Genomic DNA, 23,770 nt, shown 5'->3' with positions numbered 1-23,770 from the left:
ATAGTCTAATCTCTAGTTTTGATTAACTGTATTGACTCTACTAAACTGAGTAATATTTGATTGAATCAATGAATTTAGGGATAATAATATTCACTTGACTTAAACTTATATATGTCTGACAATCAAAATTTATTGTTTAAACTAACAACTGAGTTAGGTTTGGATAAGTTTATGGAGTGAATAATTGGTCATTGTACATGTGTGCTGCATGAGTAGTTCTCCAATCCCAACGATTGGCTATTTGAGATGCATGGATATATATTTATATATGAACCCAGCATTTATTTTCCGGCAAGCAAATTTGAGTTCTTGGGAAAAGAACTTGAAATTTGCAGCTCTTAATGCAAGGAGTGTTGAAATCTACATCTTGAGTTATTAATTGATGTTGAGTTGGCATGATGACATGTCTACTGATGTGTTTTCTATTTTCAAAAGATAAAACATAAATATTTCTGTTTTAGTTTTTTCATTTTGATTTCCTAGTCTTTAGGCATGTCGAGTTGTTGGTAGACTTAGTGCCTATTAGAAAGATTCTGTTTTTTATTATTTACAGCGTTATCTACAATAGAATAATAGGAGTTCCTTCTCTTTAAACATTTCTTCTTTCAATTTAATATAATATCTCTCTTTTCTTGTGTTGTATGTGTTTTCTTTAGCTGGTAACACCAACAATTTCCTTGTACAACAACACGAACTCCTTGAAGTTTGAATAGTCTACTCTATTTTTCAAAGTCACGAGTTGATTCCATGTGAACTATTTCTCATCCGATATCCCGTACCCAGGGGCGGATCTATGTGAAATCTAGAGATTTCACCCAAAACCCCTTCGTCAAATAATTGCTCTGTATATATAAGGTCAAATGTCAATTTATATTAATCCGTCGCTAAAAGGCTCGTTTGTAAATATTATCAACCAACTTTAATTTGTTGGTAAACTACCAACCAAAAATCAGTTGGTAAACACTCAAAGATGTTTTTACAAATTTTTGATACATGGCTTTGAAATTTTGGTTGGTAAATTTACCAACTAATTTTTTGTTAGTATGTCGTTATTACCTTTAGTAACAAATTGAAAAGGAGTTAGTAAATTTTTTTCTTCATTATGAAAAATTATGTTGGAAAGTTACCAATAAAATTTTAATACTTTTTCTGGTTTCTCATACTGTGTCGGTATCCACATTGGAGCTTGACTGAATCCTAATTCACACGCTCCGTAACAAAGGTGACTCTGTATCCAAGGAGAATCGAACCTGAGACCTCTTTGTTAAGAATGAATGAGAACTTACTGCTCCACCACAACCCGTGTGGATAATACATTTTAAATACGTTAGTATGATTATTTATTTTTCTAATAAATTTACTTATATATGCTAGTTTAATGGTAAGATATCATTCAAGTTCAATGTTAGGTTAGTAATTAATTGACAATATATTCATAATATTATTAACTAAATGATTATTCAATAGTAAAATATTTATTAATTTATTGCATTTAAAAATCTAAGAGAACGAATATAAATTCAAAAATATTAATATCCATTTCGTAAACCATATTTGAATGAAACAATGAAAAATCCATGATAACAAGTTAAATTAATCTCAATATGACACATATCATTGTATCAAAAAAATTTATTTAAGCACGATTATCATAAATAATGACCAGAACATAAAAGTTAAAATGCTAACAACACAAACTAAAATAGGAGCCTTAAAACCTGAACCAATCATTGTATTAGATATAAGGATGACCATATGAAGCTAATTGCATTAACAAAATTCTCAGCGGGGCACGTTTACAAAAAGTGTTAAGCAAAGTCAAGTTTTGACCAAAAGTTAAAAGTTAAAACGCTTAATGGTAGAAACTGAATCCGAAAACCTCAAAATTCAAACCAACCACTCTATAAGACGAAAAATGACCTTCAAAAATTTTAACAGCGGACGAACTTCAAATTTGATCACGTTTCACAAAAAAAAGGGTTCTACATTTGAGCTCTAGTACAAAGATCCTAATAGGATGTCCACTTTTTAATGGGACTTACATCGGTGTTAAATGTGTTAAATATCTAAACAATCCTAACTCATCATGTCTATATCTTGAATTTGCTTCTGGCCCATGCTTATGAATTGCCCCATCCCTTGACAAGAGAGATCATCAAAATCTCACAATCAATTAATTGATTGAAAGAGTTTAAATTATATATACTAATAGCGCATTATACACTTCTTATACTTTTTAGATTCTCAAATCATGTTTATTACAAATACTTACCTATTATTGTAAGTAAATTAACAATTTTTTTCGTGGTGTGAATAAGTATCAATTCCCATTCAAGTGTTGTTGGAAGGCCTTTTGTAGTGAATTCAAATTTGGCACCAGCAAAATCGACTCTTCGAACATCTTCAAATACATCTGATGAAAAATTGTTTTACCAAAACATATGTGGCTCTCCCATTAGATACCCAGATCTTCCTCAAGAAAACAATCATAATAACAATTATGTTCAAGCACAATCACGATCGAAAAATGGACGTGATGGCACTCGTCTTATGCCACCAAGACAAGTTAGCCTAAAACTCAACTATTACAATAAAATGTGAAAAGTTTACTGTCAACTTACATTATACCCCAAAATCTGGTGGTCACGTGTACAAGCCTCTAAAGTATTACCATTGAATCAAACAAAAATATAAGTCTCAAATGAACTTGTTTCTAGAATTAAACAAGATAAAAAAACTATGAAGAAAGAGAGTCCACTGAGATGACAAAACAACTACCTCATAAATCTCCAAGAAGTCTCGAAAAAAAATAGAATGACAAGTACAACAAAAATTCAGGCTTAATAACCTACAAAAAAATTATTGAAGCAAGGGTTGAGTACCAAACCACACAGTACTCAGCAAGTAAACCTCTAAACACAAGCTAAGGGGATAAAATACGGGTACTCTTACCACCCCCAGCCGAACCTCCACAACTACAACTTGCATAAAAATCAGCCCAACCTAACAACTCACGGTTTACAGCGCACATAGTTCAACAAGAACGTCTAAATTAAATATCCTCAACAACAACACTTTGACAAATTATATGTTCTCAACAACAACACTTTAACAAATTACATATCATCAACAACAACACTATAACAAATTACATATCCTCAACGACAATACTTCAACAAATTACATATCCTCAACAACAATACTTCAACAAATTGCATATCCTCAGTAACAAGCTAAATATTAATCAATCACAAGTTCCGTAGAAAGGCAATCACAAGATCAGCAAACAACGATATCAAGTTCACTAATGATAAGTATTTGCAATGCAATGAAATGTAATGTCAAGTATAATAATGCATGTCTGACCTAGTGATACACACCCGCTGTCTCTAAGTACGGAATCATGGGGGACATATTTGTCCATGCATCTGTCGCAACGCACGACAAGACCCTCGATAATAGTAACCATCACAGCGCGCGATTCGTCCCTCGAAATATAGTATCCATCGCAACGCGCGATACGTCCCTCGAAATGGTACCTCCTCTTTAAGTTCTCAATTTTTCTCAATGCACATAACACTTGTCGCAATCATGTCTTACAATAACGCAAATAACATGTTCACACAAATAAAAAGGATATGATCATTTTCATAACACTGGACAATTCACAATATCATCAAGAATGACTGAACAAGCCTTTCAAACCATTTTCCATTATCAACACACACACAAACAATTGTTCACATTGCCTTTTATTACCCTTTGTTTTCATCATTAGTATTAATCAATGTGGATAAGTCAAATCATCACCAATTTCCATTACTCCTACACATATACCACAAGGGAATATACGCATTTCATACACTTAACAAGAGTTTAGAAATCCACTTGCCTCAATCAGTCAAGAATTCACTTTGAAACTTGAGCCTTCCCATTTTGTTGAACTCCAAACTCAAAGAAATCTATTCACATTAATATTCACAATAAGATTTTGAACTAACAACACTCACATTACCATAGATATACCGTAGACCCAAAACCTATCCGAATTTATACTCCAACTCCCAATTTTGATGCCAATTAACATTTCAATTATCTTTTATTAAAAAAAAATTATGTGTAGAATTAAGTTATAATTTCTCCAAATAACATAGTAGCCTATCTTAATATACCAACATTTGAACCACGAGATTATTTGATAAATATCCGTTAAGTAAATAACCATATAAATAAATAACTCCGACATTTTTAAACTAACTTTTCAAATTAATCATGTGACGTCGGATATAACTACTGAGATGAGTAAAATGGTAATTTTATAAAAATAAAATTTAAAACTTATTTGTTGGGTCATTACAAGAAAATTTAATAAATATTAATAATATCACATTAATGTCTCCATCATCACAAGAACACAATGAATTTGATCATGATAGCAGGCAACAAACAATTATGTTTGAGACTGTTGTTGCTTCTATGAATAAAATGGTTGAACTTTGAAAAATGAATGACACATGTTGGATAGATTTATCAAGTGATGAGAGGTGTTTTATTCACCGTGAGATTTATGGAAGAAAATTTTCAAATCAAGTTCTTCCTCACCAAACATCAACTGCTCGAATTGAATCATCAAAGGATTGTGGAATTGTATCAATGACTGCAACTGAGTTAATCCATAATTTTCTTGATATATATATCCATTATATATATCCATTATATATATATATATATATAAATTGGCTATTTCTTAATAGGCTGATACCATTTTATTTTTTAATTTTCTTTCATACAATATTGATTAAGATGATTTGTGTGGAATGATGGACATGGAAAATGAGTACTTATATTGAGACATAGTTGTCATTGTTATTGTTAAATAATTAATCATATACTTAAAAATGATTGATTTGTACATGTAGGTTGGATGAACTTGTTTCCTACTATAGTCACAAAAGCTAGGACTATTGAAGTTCATGATTCTGGCACTTGGGGAGGCTCTATACAATTGGTAAAATATTAATCAATCTTTTAGATTTTGTTCCGCTCAAAATTAAATCAATATTAAAATTGACTAATAAAATAATCTAATTTTTTTGTTCTTGAGTACAAATGTATGAAAAGTTGCAAATTTTATATCCTCTAGTTGAAGCTAGAGAGTTTTTCTTTATGCGTTATTGTAGACAACTTGATGCAACTACATGGATCATGGTGGATGTTTCATATGATATATTCAATGAGATTCAAAGTGGTGCACCTTGTTATTCTTTGAAGTTCCAAACTGGTTGTGCAATTCAAGATATGGGCAATGATCAAAGTAAGGTAAGAATCATTTTCTCTCTTTATATCACTATTTAAATAAAAGGAAAACTATGTGCAATAAGCTTCATCTATACACTCGGTCCATATTACTGAGGTCTATTATATATAATCTTATCTTGTATTTGTGCATGAGGTTGTTTCTATAACTCAAACGAGTGGCATACATATCAATATTTATATGTAGATTATTTTTCGTAGGGTATGTTACATAGGTAAACAAGTTACTGGTACTGACGCCTATTTCATGATGTTTTTTGTTCCTAATATGATATAATAACAAAACTATCTTTATTCTTAGTTTATCCAATTTTGGATCCCCTTGTTTATGTTGTTAATTTACTCTCCAAATGATCAGCTTTGGGACGTGAATCAGCGTTGTTTAAGTGTACCCCTATTGTTTTAGAAAATGATCTTTCTGTCCATGTATAGCCTTGGAAATCCCCATAAACTGACAAGTTTTATTTTAGGATTGAGTTGGATTCAATAACCATCCTTTTAACATGCTATCAGAGTTGCTAGTCTTCATTTAACAATGTTGAACTCCGGCTCATACTATGCTTTTCATGTCCTAGATGTTTGAATCTAAACGAGCAAGGATTATTTTTTCTCCCCATTTAGTCCTGATCAATTCTTTCCTTATGAAATCCAATGCTAAAAAAAACACAAATTTCCAACATGCTTTCCTCATTATTTTCCAAAAATTTAATGATTTTGATTTTGATTTCTTGATTATTTTTACTCCTGCATGTTAATTGGGTGGAACATGTTCAAGTAATTGAAAAATATCAGGTTAATTTTATCTTTAGAAATTTTTTGTGTGGTCATGAAGCATACGGAGCTAAAAGATGAATTGTTACACTTCAAAGGATGTGTGAAAAACAATTTTCCAATGGATTCAATATACCCTACTAGGCATGATTTCGAAGGAAGTTCGATTTTGTATTTCCCTATTAATTTACTACTTTTTTGAATTTCAATTTATAAGGTGAGAAAAGAATGCATTGCAATTTTTTCATCACTTCAAGGCAACCTTAATTTAAAAGTAAAATCTTGAAGGGTCCAAATCCATACCCTTTCTTTGTTTTTATGTTTGAATTTGGACCTTATAAAAGTTTTTTCATCTTTAAGGTATGTTTGGCACGAAAGAAAGATATATAGATATAAAATATGTATTTTATCCATGTTCGACTTGTGAATTTTTTTTATTTAAATGGGCCAGGAAATTAATCACTCTTTTTATTTCGAAAGACATTTTTTTTATAATTTTCTCCATTTCTAATTTGAAACATCTCTTTTTCAAACTTTTCGTATTTCCTTTAGGAGTGTGTTTGGTATGATTTAAATTTTTTTAAAAATTAGTAATCTTTTGATCTTCATTCACTAGCCAAAAAAATAATTTATAGAGAAAATATTTTCCAATCAAAGGAGCAGAAAAAATGACAATTTCTCTCATTATCCGAGGAGAGTCATTTTCCTTTGCAATAATCTCAATTCTAACACCTTTAACGACACTCAAATGTTATTATCACCTGTAACGTGTAAAAGTATCATTGAATACTCTCCGATTTGTTAATATTTTTATCCATCTTTACTAGAAGATTTTTTCTAGAAAATAAATTTAGTACTTTCTAAACCAAATCTGAAAATGAAAATATATTTCCTAAAATATTATTTCCAAAAAGAAAATACACCCTTACTTGTTTCCTTATTAGTATTATTATAATTACTTTACTAATGTTTTATTCTTCTATTTTAATATTACATGTTGTCTCCTTTATATCCCTATGTATTTGCTTTTCATATTAGAATTTGGATATACTTTACTCGAATGAGGATCTATCAAAAACAACCCCTCTACCTTCTCAAGATAAGACCACTCTTCGCAGACTTTACTTGGGGAATTTTTATTTATATATATATGTTATTGTAATATTTAAATTCCATTTTACTTTCAGTGTTTCATGATCCAAAAGGCCTGAAAATATGATACAAGTATCTCAAAGGATGGTGAGAGTTTTTTTGACATCCTAAGCATGACAGTAGATTTTCCAACTTCATCACAGCTAAACTGTGGAGATAGGATTTCAATAAGAAAAAATGAAGAAATTACCCAACCAAAAGGCTTTATTGCCATTGCTGCTAGTTCTCTATGGCTTCCTCTTTCATTCCAAGATGTGTTCAATTTTTTCAAAGACAATAAAACAAGAAATCAAGTATGTAGCAAACCTTTTTATAATAATGTCATTTGTTTCGATATTTTAGTGGTTATAGCGAAATGTTAAAATAGAGAACATAATAATATAACATGATATTGATATTGTTTACAAATAAAACTTGATTCTACATCGAATTGGCCGAGGGTATTTCAAAAACAATCTCTCTTCCTTCGAGAATAAGGTAAGATTTGTGTATATCGTACCCTCTCCAGGCTCCACATTGAGAGATTACAAATAATGTATTGTTGTTACAGTATATAATAGGTGAAATGTTGTTATAGGGAATGATTGTAATAAAAAGGAATGATTGTACATATCTTTGCATTGATCTTTAATTTTTAATGCAATGAGACAAACATCTGATAAAAGAAGTTACTTTTACGTTTTTAATATTTTTCAAGTTAACCAATAAGAAAATAATTATAAATGATATAAATTTTCTCCAATAATCTGAGGTGATAAGACAATAATGTAGTTGTACAAATACTTATAATATAGAAACAACAATAACTAACACAAAAAATTATACAAGTGCTACACAAAGAGAATTAAGAGTAATAAAGTTCTTATTTTAGGTTTAGACATTTTATATAATGTCAAATTATGAACTTAAAGTCACTAGGAAGTGTGAATTTAAGGTTAAAGGGCAGAAATCATAACTAGTGTATTAATATTAGTATTTAATTTTATGTATGGTAAAGTTGTAAATACTATAGTCTTAATGAGTTACCTATTTAACTAATAACCAATATTAAACAAACAAATACCGAAGTGATAAGATGTTAACCATTTTGTTTTTATAAGATCATTAAAAATCCATTAATCCAATAATAATAAATTAATAGCCTTTTTTTTCAATTTGATTTATCAGTTGATTTTGTTTTTACACACACCTATATATTATATAATCTACATATTTTGCTAGTCATGGCATTGATCGTACATATATTGTTTTAAATATATGATCTAATATAATACTCATCCCACAAACTATTTTTTGTCAATTAAATTATGATAATGTTTATCATTTGATTTTACTTTTTAGTGGGATATTTTGACCGGTGAAAATAAAGTGATTGAGTTAGGTCGAGTACTAACAGGAACTGCTCCAAGAAACGACATTACAATTATTCATATATTTGTCGTATTTATTTATTTATAATTAGCTATTTATGCTTATATTATCAAGTAATAATGACATTTTTCAAGAATCAAATAAAACTTATGATTGAATTTATCTTTTTTCACATGCAAAAATACCAACATTTTTAAATATGTATCTTTTATAATTTAGACTTTTTATTCTTTAATTATTGAATCAAAAGGAATTTTCAACCGTCCAATTTCACTTTTGACTTCTAGTCAATCAAAAATTAAAACAGACAAAAAATAAAAGCTAACAATAATCTATATACACTGACAATTTAAAAATCTTCTTCACATTATCATAGCTTAGCCATTACTAGCAAGTTGTTGTTTGTCTCATTTCATATATTAATAATTCCACTTGTTTTTTTCATGATTCAATAATTATCTTTAACTATCTTTTAGGTAAACTGATATATAATGCTAAATATGTTTTACTATGAAAAAGAACAAGAATTAGCTATGAAATCCCTTGTTAATCTATGTTAATCCATCACTTATTCTTTTATAGTATTAACCCTAATATTTCTTAATTGTTGTAATGTATACAGCCTTATAATATGCATAAGGAAATGTTAGTGCTTGAAGAGACGAGCACTGATGAAATGGGAGCATTTTTAGTCTATGCACCTATAGAGTTATGCACCTATAGAGTTACAAACAATCACTTCAATTATCATTGAAGGTGATGCAACAAAAGTTTCGATTTTGCCCTATGGTATTGATTATCTTGAGAATATTTTGAATATCACAATGAGGAATTTCTCTTAGTTTTTTAATTTAAATCTCAATTCTTCTAAAAATCTCCCTTGCAAATGTGACCCCAATGTCATATAGATCATAATAGCCCTCCTTAATATTTGATTATGTTTTGTGCAAGCTCAACATATTTTTGTGGTGGAGAAAGAATGTTAAAAGCATGACAAAAGAAAAAGTTGTTAAGATCCGTTATTGAATGTATATAAACTTATTCATTACAGCAATTTAGTGTTAATTGAAAGAAAATATTGAAAGTTTTTGATGAAAAGTTTGGAGTCTTGTCAGTTGATTTGTAGTTGATCGCTAGAAGTTTTGATTCTTGTTTTCAGACTATTTTCGAGTCTAAACTATTGGTCAATAAGTTATTTAGGGATCCTAAGTATTTGGGGTAGTATCCATGGGAGCTTGGGAAGCTTTAGAGATGAAAAACAAAGAAGAAAGTCAGAAAAACCATCGAAAAGACGTTGGGGCGCACGCCTCTAAAGCGCCTGAGGATAGAGTCTGTCTGTCAGGCACTGGAACGCCGCTCCTGCCAGAGCACTTGAGGACAGTCTCTGCCCATCAGGCTATGGCGCTCAACGCCTCTCAGAGCGCCAAGACCCCCTAGAAATCTCGTTCTTTCCCTATATTTTCGTACTTGTTCCTAACTTATGTACCCTTCATTAGTAGTTGATTCCGACACTCTAGAGTACATCTAAACATCATGAAATCATCCATAAACATGAAATCATTATCCTTGAATCCATAATCCAATTCAAGGAAAGTTAAGATCAAAGTCAAGGAAGTTAAGAGCCAAGTCTATAAGTTAAGAAGCACATCAAAGTAAAGTTATAATGTTTTCTAAAGTCTCTCACAAACGTTTTCACTTTGCTTAAAAAGACTTAAATTTCAAGTCAAGAAAGACTAAAGATTTGAGTTCATTTCTCAAAATATATATGGAAACTAAATATTCTTTAAGGATTAAGTTTTAAAGTAAGAAAAGAGTATCAAGTTGAGTTCAGTTCTATATGGGAACTAAATATTTTATAAGAGTTCATAGATCATGAGTTATGCAGAGCCAAGGTAAATATTCATTCTTCATCCCTTACAAGCCTAAGTTTTGTTTAGCTTTCCAACTGGCGTACTCACATATTCAATGTACTGATGTCAGTTGGTCTGCTTATTATGATGCAGACGTAGGTAACCAGGATCAGCACGTGACATTTTGTTGATCCAGATTGAGCTCTAGAGTTAGTAGTGAGCCTCCTTGCATTCCGGAGGACATCCATTTGTTTTGCTTATAGTAGTTTAGTTTTAGGATGTTGCGGGTCGTCCCAACATCCCTCTTTAGTCAATTTAGAGGCTTCGTAGACAATAGTATTTCATTTTGGATTTATGTCCAGTTATTGAGACTTAAGTTCCATTTTGGCCATAATTATTATATGAAGTGTGTTTCTTTACACATGTCTTATTCTTGCTTAAGTTGAGTTTATTATTTCGATGAGTTAAGAAAGTCATGCCAAGGGTACGCTTGAAGGACAACAATGGTCTTCGAGTGTCGATTCCATCCAGGGTGTAGGCTCGGGGCGTGACATAATAAGCAGGTGGAGTCAATTTTTGAGTTAGTTCATTCTGATGTTTGGAGACCATGTCATGTTGTTTCCAAAAGTGCATATTAGTATTTTTCCACATTAGTGGATGATTTCGCTCGAATGACTTGGATTTATTTCATGAAGAGTCGTTTTGAAGTGCTTATACACTCTTTTGCCTTTTGTGCGGAGGTCAAAACTCAATTCAATATTTTGGTGATATTCTGAGTGATAATGCTAAAGAACATATTTCATAATTGTTCCAATCCTACATGATACAACATGATACTTTTCATCATACTTCATGTGTCGATACACCCTCTAAAAATGGAGTTTCTGAGGGAAAGAATAGGCATCTTCCGAGCACTTTTGTTCCAAATGAAGGTCCCTAAACAATTTTGGGCCGATGCAGTCTCTACCTCTTGTTTCTTCATTAATCGCACGCCATCAACCGTTCTTGTTGGCAATACGCCTTATAGTGTTCTCTAATCCTGTCACTATTTCCAGTGCAACCTAAGATGTTTGGAAACACTTGTGATGTTCAAGATGTTCAGCCATATGTTACCAAGTTGGACCCTAAAGTATTAAAGTGTGTTTTCTTGTTTTATTCTTGCCTTCAGAAGGGGTATCGATGGTATTCTACCGAGCCTGGTAAATATTTGGAGCCGGGTACTCGCCCCATTTCCATACCCCTTTATAGAATGGCTCCCGCTGAGTTAAGAGAGTTAAAGGCCAAACTTCAAGAATTGTTAAGCAAAGGCTTCATTAGACCAAGTGCATCCCCTTGGGGTGCTCCTGTTTTGTTTGTAAAGAAGAAGGATGGGAGTTTTCGGATGTGCATAGACTACAGGCAACTGAATAAGGTAACCATTAAGAATAAGTATCCTCTTCCTCGCATTGATGATTTGTTCGATCAGTTACAAGGTGCTTGTACCTTCTCAAAAATCGATTTGAGATCTGGTTATCATCAATTGAAAATACGGGCAATGGACGTGCCCAAGACTGCTTTTCGGACCAGGTATGGACATTATGAATTCTTAGTAATGTCTTTTGGGCTTACAAATGTCCCTGCTGCTTTCATGAGCTTGATGAACGGGATTTTTAAGCCATATCTAGATCTCTTTGTCATCGTATTCATTGATGATATATTGGTATACTCGAAGAGCAGGAAAGAACATGAGGAGCACTTGAGAATTGTATTGTAAATGTTGAGGAAGAAAAAGTTTTATGTCAAATTCTCCAAGTGTGAGTTTTGGCTAGATTAAGTGTCCTTCTTGGGGCATGTGGTTTCTAAGTATGGAGTGATGGTGGATTCTTCTATGATCGAAGCAGTGAAGAGTTGGGTAAGACCTACGAATGTTACAGAGGTAAGGAGCTTTGTTGGTTTAGCTAGCTACTACCGTCGGTTTGTCAAGAGATTTTCTTCCGTTGCTTCCCAATTGACAAACTTGACTAAGCAGAGTCTTCCATTTGTATGGTCGGACGAGTGTGAAGAAAGCTTTCAGAAGCTCAAGACTTTGTTGACTACTGCACCAATTCTTACCCTGCCAGTGGAAAGTAAGAATTTCATTCTTTACTGTGATGCATCCTATTCTGGTTCGGGTGCAGTGCTAATGCAACAGAAGAATGTAATTGCTTATGCTTCGAGGCAATTAAAGGTACACGAACGTAATTATCCGACCCATGATTTGGAGTTAGTGGCAGTAGTGTTTGCATTAAAGCAATGGAGGCATTATCTATATGGGGTTAAGTGTGAAGTCTATACAGATCATCGTAGTTTGAAGTATGTCTTTACTCAGAAAGATTTGAATTTGAGACAGATGAGATGGATGGAACTACTGAAGGACTATGATATCACTATCTTGTATCATCCGGGAAAAGCTAACGTTGTGGCAGATGCTTTAAGTAGAAAAGCAGGGAGCATGGGAAGCCTAGCTCACTTACAGGTTTCCAGACGCCCATTGGCTAGAGAAGTTCAAGACTCTGGCTAATGACTTTATGAGGCTAGAAGTAAATGAGAAGGGAGGATTTTTGGCCTGTGTGGAGGCAAGATCTTCCTTTCTTGACAAGATTAAAGGAAAGCAGTTTACTGATGAGAAACTGATCCGGATCCGAGATAAGGTGTTGCGAAGAGAGGCTAAAGAAGCAAAAATCAATGAGGAAGGTATTTTGAGAATTAAGGGAAGGGTATGTGTACCCCGCGTCGAGGATTTGATTCACACTATTCTTACAGAGGCTCATAGTTCAAGGTATTCTATACATCCTGGTGCAACAAAGATGTATCGTGACCTAAAGCAACATTTCTGGTGGAGTAGAATGAAGCGTGATATTGTTGATTTTGTTGCTCAATGCCCGAATTGTCAGCAGGTGAAGTATGAACACCAGAGGCCTAGAGGAGCACTTCAGAGAATGCTCATTCCTGAATGGAAGTGGGAGAGAGTTGCAATGGACTTCGTGGTTGGGCTCCCAAAGACATTGGGTAAGTCTGATTCTATTTGGGTAATTGTTGACAGATTAACTAAGTGTGCTCATTTCATCCCGGTCAAGGTGACTTACACTGCAGAGAAGTTAGCCAAACTTTATATCTCAGAGATGGTTCGGTTGCATGGAGTTCCACTTTCCATCATATCAGATAGAGGTACGCAGTTTACTTCTAAGTTTTGGAGAACATTGCATGCCGAGTTAGGTACTAGGTTGGATCTTAGTACTGCATTTCACCTTCAGACCGATGGTCAGTCTGAGCGAACGATTCAGGTTTTGGAGGATATGCTTCGTGCATGTGTGATAGAGTTTGGTGGCCATTGGGATAACTTCTTACCCTTAGAAGAATTCTCATACAACAATAGCTATCACTCAAGTATTGATATGGCTCCATTTTAGGCACTGTATGGGAGAAGATGTAGGTCTCCCATTGGGTGGTTTGATGCATTTGAGGTTAGACCTTGGGTTACTGATCTTCTGAGGGAATCGTTAGATAAAGTGAAATGCATTCAAGAAAAGCTTTTAGCGGCTCAAAGTAGACAGAAAGAATATGCAGATCGAAAGGTTAGAGACTTGGAGTTTATGGAGGGTGAGCAAGTTTTGCTTAAGGTTTCACCCATGAAAGGGGTGATGCGGTTTGGTAAGCGAGGTAAGCTTAGTCCGCGGTATATTGGTCCATTTGAAGTTCTGAAGCGCGTGGGGGAGGTATCTTATGAATTAGCCTTACCCCCAGGACTGTCAGGAGTGCATCCGGTATTTCATGTTTCTATGTTGAAAAGATACCATGGGGATGGAAACTACATCATTCGTTGGGATTCAGTTCTTCTTGATGAGAATTTGTCTTATGAGGAGGAGCCTATTGCTATTTTAGATAGAGAAGTCTGCAAGTTGAGGTCAGCGGAGATTGCATCCATCAAGGTTCAGTGGAAGAATCATCCAGTTGAAGAGTCCACTTGAGAGAAGGAGGCTGATATGCAAGAAAGACACCCACACCTGTTTTCAGATTCAGGTACTCCTTTTCGCCCTGGATTTTCTTCTTGTGATCGTTTGAGGACGAACGATGGGTAAATTGTTATCAATTGTAACGACCTGTTTAGTCGTTTTTGACCAGTATAGTTTATTCTGGTAATAACTGTCTGGGTCGACGGATCCCACGACGGACCGTCATGGGCAAGACGGACTGTCGAGGGAGTCTCGTTCCAAAACACTTAGATTCTGAAAAATTGGGTACTGAGAACAACTCTATGAACTTCACGACGGAAGAGCATACGGACCGTCGTAGGCACGACGGACCATCACAGACTCTTTAATAAATTGAGTCTCTGAACTTTGTGACAAAAGAAGCAGGACGGACCTACGCAGGCACGACGGACCATCACAGATTACGTAATCCTGACTGGGTCGGATTTCTGTTAAATGTTTTAAGGGGAGTTTTGGACTATTCCTGCTTATAATTATAAAGTTAATGGTTTAATGTTAATAATTCAATTACTTGGGGGTTAAAGGAGACAACCTTGGAATAAATAGTGGGTTACTTTTACCATCTTTTATACTTAATTATATGGTAATTAGGGTAAAAGAAAAAGAGTTTGAATAAGGAAAAATAGAAAGAGAAGAGAAAAGAGGGGAGAACGAATGAGAGAGGGAGAAACGAAGAGGAAAGCAAAGCATTGGAGAAGTAGATTCCTTGATCACGATTCTTCGGTGGAAGTAGGTTATGGTTTGTGCTATTTCATAGTAAACTCTTAATAGCGAATGATATGTATTGGTAGTATTGTAAAGTTTTCTATATGCTTAATTGTATGCTTGCATGATGTGATGATGTAATTGTAATGGGTTGGAAAGATGAGGTTGTGAAGCTTAAACCTAAAACCCTCTCTGTTAATGATGATGCCTTGGTATAAAAGAAGGCTTGATGAACTAAATGAATGAGGTTAATGGATCGGGTGTCACGTTCCGACACCAGGATAGTAGTAATAGATCGGGTGTCACGTTCCGACACCAGGATAGTAGTAGTGGATCGGGTGTCACGTTCCGACACCAAGATAGTAGAGGATCGGAGTGTCACGTTCCGACACCAGGACAGTATGAGGAGGATCGGAGTGTCACATTCCGACACCAGGATAGTAAAAAGAATGAATCTTGAATTATGTTAACATACTCAATTTAAAGAACCCATTTCCCAAACGAGTATAGTGTGGAGGCGTGAGTCCTCATAGATGTGCTTGAGTTGTGGCCAATGGTTATGGTATTTGTTGTTGTTATCTGTTGAGTATGGTAGTCGATTTTATGTTATTATCTGATATATATTGCTTTCTATTTTGAGTTGCCCGATGATATCTACTCAGTACTTGTGCCTTGTACTGACCCCCTACTTGTATGTTTTTTTCCCTTTATTATTTGTGGAGTGCAGCAAACGTGCCATCGTCTTCGAATCAACCGCAACTCTAGCCAGACCTCTGCATAATCAGATTTCAGGGTGAGCTATTGTTCCTAGCTCGGACTGGATTCTTTCTTTCACGTCTTGATGTCCTTGAAGTTCGGACATGGACCATTTGTTTTCTTATTTTAACTTCTTAGATACTCTTAGATTTAGTAATTTGAGGATAGATGTTCTTGTGGTGATGACTTATAGATTTTGGGGATAATAATAAGTATTGAGTTTTAGAAGTTATTTATTTGTTATATTAATGAGTTTTAAGTCTTCCGCATTATATTCTATTTATTATGTTTGAAATGTTGGGGTTTAGATTGGTTGGTTCGCTCACATAGTAGGATAAGTGTGGGTGCCACTCGCGGCTCGTTTTGGGTCGTGACAAAAAAAGGATCTAATTTTTTAAAATTGAATATTTTTAACATTTTAAAAAATAATTAATTAAAACAAGTTTTAACATGTCAGCATTTGCAATATGTACGTCTCAACTTCATAATTATTGAATATTATAAATTTTTTTTAAAAAAAATTGAATAATTAATAAGTAAATATTTTATAATTAATTAAATATTGTAAATTGAAATAAAGGCAAACCAATGTCATCAGGTTACCGAAAACTATCAACATTTTTTTTAAAAAAAAAAAGAACTAAGTTTTTAAATCCAATTTATAAATTAGTAAAACTTGAAGTTTTTCTGTTTTAAAAATCAAAATAATAAAGCAGTTGAAGTTTGCAGTTTTTTAATAGTCAATTAATTTTTGGAAAATTTTGGAAAAATTACCTAACTACACATCATTCATTATCATATTTTCTTATTTTTCCAACTATTTCAATAAATATCAAAAATCCCTTCTTTTCTCTCGTCATTCCTTTTTTCAAATACATTAATTTGAATCTCTTAACCATGATATTACTTCCTTTTTCATTCCACAAATCTCTCTACAATTACTTTTATTAATCTATTATTGAATTTCAAATTCTTTCTCTTTTCAATAAAACACTTCAAGTTATTCAATAGTTAGATTTCTTTCATCTACATCAATTTTTTATTTTTTATATTTATTTTTTATCTAAAAAAAATTACTGAATCATTTACTCCCGGACTCTTTATGGAAGAAAAGTGGAAAACCCTTGTTAATCCACAGTGGGGTGCATTCGAAATGATTTCAGAAATTTCTAACTGCGATCTTCATACACTTCATTATGTTGGCTCGATCGTTTAGTTTTTTGGACTTATTATCAATTAATCTCGCTTATTTTGATTCTTAAATTAGTCTTTTTTTTTATTGTTATCACCGGTCTACTAAATCACTTCTACAATTACTTTTGTTTTATGCAACGTATCATTTTCATATTTAAGATATTGATACATAACTCTAGTGTTGCTTAATCTTTGATTAGTGTTTATCATGTTTAATACAAAGGTACTTGATACATAAATTTTGTGTTAGGCATCACACACCAAAAAATACGTTATTTAGAACAATTACATGTATAATGTTTTTTTTAAAAATAAAATATAGTATTTTCTAAAACAAAATAAGATACATAGATAATAATATATCATGCACTAAATTTTTAGGCGTGATATGTAAATTCAAATTCATACTAAATGTATCCGATTTAACGTTCTGTAGCCAAAGCACTGTGTATCAAATTAATTGATAGGTGCATGATACGTAATATCTACCAAATTCAACAGTTTTACAAACTTTATCATATATATCAAGTGATCGCTACTGTTTTATGTATCCTACACAAAACATGTTATCTAGAATAATTGTATGTATCATGTTTCTTTTTATAAAATACAATTTCTCAAACAAAGTAAGATACATAAATAGTAATAAATCATGCACTAATTCTTTAGACATGATACGTCTATTTAAAATTGTACAAAATATATCTAATACATAGCAATAACCACACAAATATGTATATCAAAGGTATGTATCTCTTCAACCTTTTTATATGTTGTTTCAATGTGTAACGGATACACATGAATAATTTCATAGCACCAATATGAACGGCTCAGGGCTATTACCTAAACGAAATTTGCAAAAAGAAGATATCATATAATTTTAACCAACCCAGTTGTCCAACAAGTAGGACGAATCAAGTGATGTTGTCTCTCCCACTGCAAAATTCTCACCTTGCTTGAATTTTAATCTTTCATATTTTCCTTTCAAATATTGTGCCACTAATATATGGGAAATTTGATATCTTTGCACAAGCGTTCAAGAGGAGTCGGGATATTATAACATGAGAGAACAATTAACAATGAACAAAAATTACTTGATTCATCCATTGATCAATGTATTAATTATCCAAATTTATCGATACGCATCCAATAAAATCAGCTATTGTTTTTGACTCTTTTTCAATCTATTACGATTTGGATGAGAATTGAAAGAAGAAAATTTGAAATTTTTGATATTAGACGGATTTGAAATAGAACTGAAAGAAGAAAAAATAAATTTTGTATTGAATCTGAGCGGATTTGGAAGAGATTTGAGAGAAAAAAATTTGAATTTTGATTTGATTGAATCTTTTAGGATTTGAGAGAGATTGAATTTAACTAAATTAACGTGATTTGGGAAACTCACATTAATTTTATATTCTCAATCATTTGAAAGTTTAACTGATTTTGTTTTTATGTATCATATTTAATGTATTCGTGTTCTTTGCTATGTATCTAGATAACAATAATTTTGAGGGAATTTTGTTTATTGAAAAAGAGTAAGGATAGAATGTAATTCAGGTCCTTACACTATGAGATCTATGTAAATTATACTTAATTTTTTATATATTTTTAAAAAAATACAAATAGCGTGGCAAAATGTTCAAACAGTTAATTTCAGTTTCATTCAAACTCAATAGATAACGTAGAAATAAAAGGATGAGGATAAGTTTAAACTGAAAAAAATATAATTGTATCATTTTATTTTTTTAAAAAAATAACTTTCAACGTTTAAATTATAAATATTTTTTAAATTCACATTAACCCACTCTCTATATTATGAATATCTAAAGGAAAAAAAGGTCCTCCGTCAAATAGTCTGTTCTTACAATCGTCGAATTCGTTCTTTTCTTTTCTTATTTTGATAATGGTTGAATTTGTTGTTTTTTTCTTCTTTGGATGAAAGAATCGAAAAACAATCAAAGTATTATGTAGATATGGATCCAACGATACTTTTTCTTTGAATCATTAATAGTATATTCAAATTGAATTTAAGAATTTTAAGTTAAATGTATATGAAAGCTTCATGTTGGATTTCCGAAAATATGCAACCATAAATCAATGCATGTTTATACTTTCTCTTCTTTCTTTTATTTGATTTTTATAAAAATTTTATATCAATTATTTAAATTGAAAATAAATATATAATATATGTACACAGAATTTATAGTATATACACATACGGTTACAAATTATTTGCAGACGAATAATTTTTTTAATTTAAAATATAAAATAGGAAAAAACTATTTTACACAAAAATTTGGAAAAATTATGAAAAGGTAATTATCGAAAGTAATACTAATTTTAAATATAAAACATGCCTAAATTTGTGCCACAATTTACAATTAATATTTATATTTATTCTCATTTAATTTTTTTTCTTGAAATAATTCATAATTTATAAACGGTCAACTCAAAAAATAATTAACAAAATAAAATTATAATAATACACACTCTAAAATAGCTATACCGCAAAAAGAAAATAAAGTCACGTCTCTTTTTTTTTTACCCTATTTTATAGTAAATTAAGAACTATCAATTTTATCTCCTACATATGTTGAATTGATTGTTTACCTTTAAATTAAAGATAGATTTTTATTTTTACGTACTCATTTTTATTAGTGTAGTAAGTTTAAAATTTGTCTTATTGCATTTATTAGATTGAATATTGACATATGTAGAAGGACAAAACAATTATGAATCCATGTAATTAAGTAATTGTTAAAAAAAAAAATTATACGTTCAATTATTTAAAAATGTCAGTATATTAAAAGCCGCACTGAACATATGACAAATTAATTTTGATTATTGGTTATATGTGGTTTTTATGAATATTATGTGTGTTTCTAAATTTTTTAAACTAAACACAATTCCAATTAGATTTATCGAAATAATGGACCACTGATTAATAATATGTTTTTTTTATATTTAATATGCAATATCTATATTTTTTGTGATTTATTTTATTCTATCTATTTTAAAATATATTTTAATGGTTAACTTTAGTTAATTTTGTAAAGTACTTTCAAAATTAATCGTGATATCAATTTATTTTTGCAAATATTCTTGATGCAATACACTTACAATATATAATTTATGTTGATTATGTAATTTTTATGAACAAAAAGACTGTGAATATCAAAAATAAAAATATTGTATGCTTTTTTTTTTTTTGACTTGTTTTTTTCAAGTAACATTACTAATAATAAATTAATATGTACTTTTTTTTCTGCATCATGTCAATTTTTTATTTAAAAACAACTTATTTTAAGTGGGTAATATATATATATATATATATATATATATATATATATATATATATATATATATATATATATATATATATATATATATATATATATATATATATATATATATATATTAGATTTAAAATACTTAAGTTCTGAAATTTTAAATCTAATTTTTTAGAATTAAAAGATATTTTTAAATGTGAAAATATTTTTATTTTAATCCAAAAACAAAGAAAAAAAAATAAATGTATCATTTTTTATTTCAAAAAAAGTACTTCCCACGTTTTAAAAATACATATATAACTGCATTGGTTGCTAAAATTCAAAAGCTACCAATTATGTTTATATTTACATAAATCTAAACACAACCCATTTTTCTATAAATACATTTTCACAAAATATCTGGTAGATAATTATTACATATAAAAATGTTAGATGCTATTTTAGAATTGTGTAGCGAGAGAAATAAGGAGAGATTATTATTTTCTTTCTATTAATTAATAACAATATCAAAATTGCTTAAATAATTAATTTGAAATATGAATTTGAATTTTTAAAAAAGTAATTAACCTAACCCTGGAAAAATCTTATTTTTAGTGGCTAAATAGTAGTTTTTTGCTCTTCCCTTATCTTTATTTTCTATATTTATATTTATCTAATTAATAGTATAATCAGTAAGTTTTCTTAAAAAACAATAACAATATATGGTAAAAGTCATTATAGAATTATTAGAAATACAACTGCTTTTCATATTTGGTACATATCAAAAATTGAAGTTGAAAAAACAAATGTAAAGTTTTTTTTTTTTCTAATCTTAATTTTTTGAATTCGGTATGATATATCATATATCTTTCATTTTGAGTTAAGATATTGTAATTTATATAATTTATCTGCATTATCTGCTTTAACAATTTTCATTTTTTTTTAAAAAAATAAAATATATAATGCAATTTTCAATTTATTTTTTTAATTTGAATTTTAAGATAATCATAATCACACATATTATGATTTAGTGGATAAAATTTCAACTATATACTTTTACACAAATTTAATATACATATATATATACACAAAATTAATGGCATATTTAGAAAATATTCAACATAAATTATAAAACTAAAGCATAGCCAATATAGCTATAGATATAATAATAATACAATAAATTAAATCTTGTGCATTAATTAATGTTGTACTATTAATGTATTAAATATATTATTAAGTGCATAATACTTTTTGTTATTTATTTTAAATTATAAAATTATTATATTTTAAATTATTCGCACAATGTGCGGGCACGTATACTAATATATATATAATAGGAGAGGTTATAGCGCCTATGTGTTAGCGCTATATTTAATATTGAAATTTATTATTTACTTTTATATATATATATATATAGAGAGAGAGAGAGAGAGAGATAAATAGAGAGATAAAGAGAGGATAGGTGATAGCACATACATGTCGGTGTCTCTTTTGCTATTAATTTTTTTATAAAAAAAGAAATGTTATTTTTTTGAAAAAAAAATTGTGAGCAATTAATTATTTTCTAATCTATCTATTTCAAAATTAAATTTGGAATTGCTATTAAGATAAGATTTAACAATTAACAACTTCCTCCTAGGCAACTCTTTAATTGTGTCAACTGCAATTTAAATCATAAATCACTTACTTCATAATTCATTTCACCCTTGTATCATGTTTCTGCATTATAGAAACAGATCTCTGATTATATGGGAATATAATGATGCGAAGAGATTGCTTCATGTATCAAGCACAATTAAAAAAGTGAATTGCATTACAACTAAAAAGACTTGATTGTTTTGAATGGTTGCATTAGGAGAAAGTGGCAATTGTTTAATTAGTTGTAACATCATCAAAAAGGAACATAATTTTTTTATATCTAATATAATGTAGCAGGTCTTTTTGATAGTATTTTGTTAACACCAATTATAGGATGATACATTTAAGTAGATGCAATTTAGGATAAAAACAACACTTAAAGAAATGAATAGCACAGTTTAAAATAAAAAAATGAAGATAAGTTTAAAATGAAAGAATTGTTGTTCCTATTGTATTCCAAACATAAGTAGAACAAAACTTTGAACATCTTTGTAAGAAAACAAAGTTTAAGAACATTTTCACAACTAGAAAATTAAAACTAGTAGCGAAACTAGAATTAGAAACATATTTTTTTCAAAAAAATACAAAATATTTTTCTTAAAGAAGAATTGTTGTTAATATGTGTCTAATGAATCTTACTGATTCCAACAAACTTTGCAGAAACACGAAGTTACCAAGTTTAATGAACCAGTGAAGAACAGAAGAATAGAAGAACTGAAATTAATTCACAAATCTAAAATTTGTAAAACACGTACCAGAATCTAGAAATTTTTAATAGGAAAAAGATCAAGTCCACTGAATTCACAGTGTCCCCTTAAGGAAATTATTCCCCTCTAGTATCCGAGGTTTGATTTGGAATATGACCTCCCAGGGTAAAATGATCTCAATCACCAGAGTATAGATACCAAAAACTCCGGTGTCAGCGAACCACTCAACGGCAGTAAAGTACACTTAGAATACTAAATTTATTAGTTGAAGAAGAAGTCCATAAAAAATTCTTTTTAAAATGAGAGGAAATCCCTCAATTTATAGAAAACAGAGGATAGTGCGAAAAGGTTCTTATTGTGCCTTACCGGAAAGGTCACAAACCTTTGGAAAAGTCACAATCTTTCAGAAAGGTCGTCACCTTTCATAAAAGTCACAACTTTCCATAAAAGTCACAACTTTTCATAAAAAATGCAACTTTTCATAAAAGTCACGACTTTTCATCAAAGTCGCAACATTTCATAAAAGTCACAACTCTTCATAAAAGTCGCAACTCTTCATTTTCCATTCACACCTTTTTTTTAAAAAAATCCAACAATCCCCCGCATGAATGGGGAATGACTCGAAGACAAAGAAACGAACAAGTATGTGTACTTTACAAGCAAGAATTAATTGCATCTGGATAAGTAGGTTTCCCCTTGGACTTTCCGTAGTGAACATATGTCGGATATACTCGGTCAATCGGTAGATGTGATATCTTTGAACCGTCGAACTTTGGTGTATACTTAGACAACCATATGTCACACAATTAACCTTTTACCATCTATGGTTCTTACGGTTGTGTTCGTTTTAGCCATGAACACCTCCTGGTTTCATGAGTGTATAGAGAGATGGGCTTTTGACAATCATCTTCTTTGAAGTGGCTTACACTTCACACTCACATAGGTGATTTCTAACCGTGTTATCGCGTAGATACACTATTTGGTCAACTCTTCCAAACTTAGCAAATCATTAAAACTATTAAGCTTTA

This window comes from Solanum lycopersicum, chromosome 9, assembly GCF_036512215.1.
Source record: "Solanum lycopersicum chromosome 9, SLM_r2.1".
In the NCBI taxonomy this organism is placed as follows: domain Eukaryota; kingdom Viridiplantae; phylum Streptophyta; class Magnoliopsida; order Solanales; family Solanaceae; genus Solanum; species Solanum lycopersicum.
The sequence above is the reverse complement of the archived record's forward strand: the minus strand, read 5'-3'. Positions refer to the sequence as shown.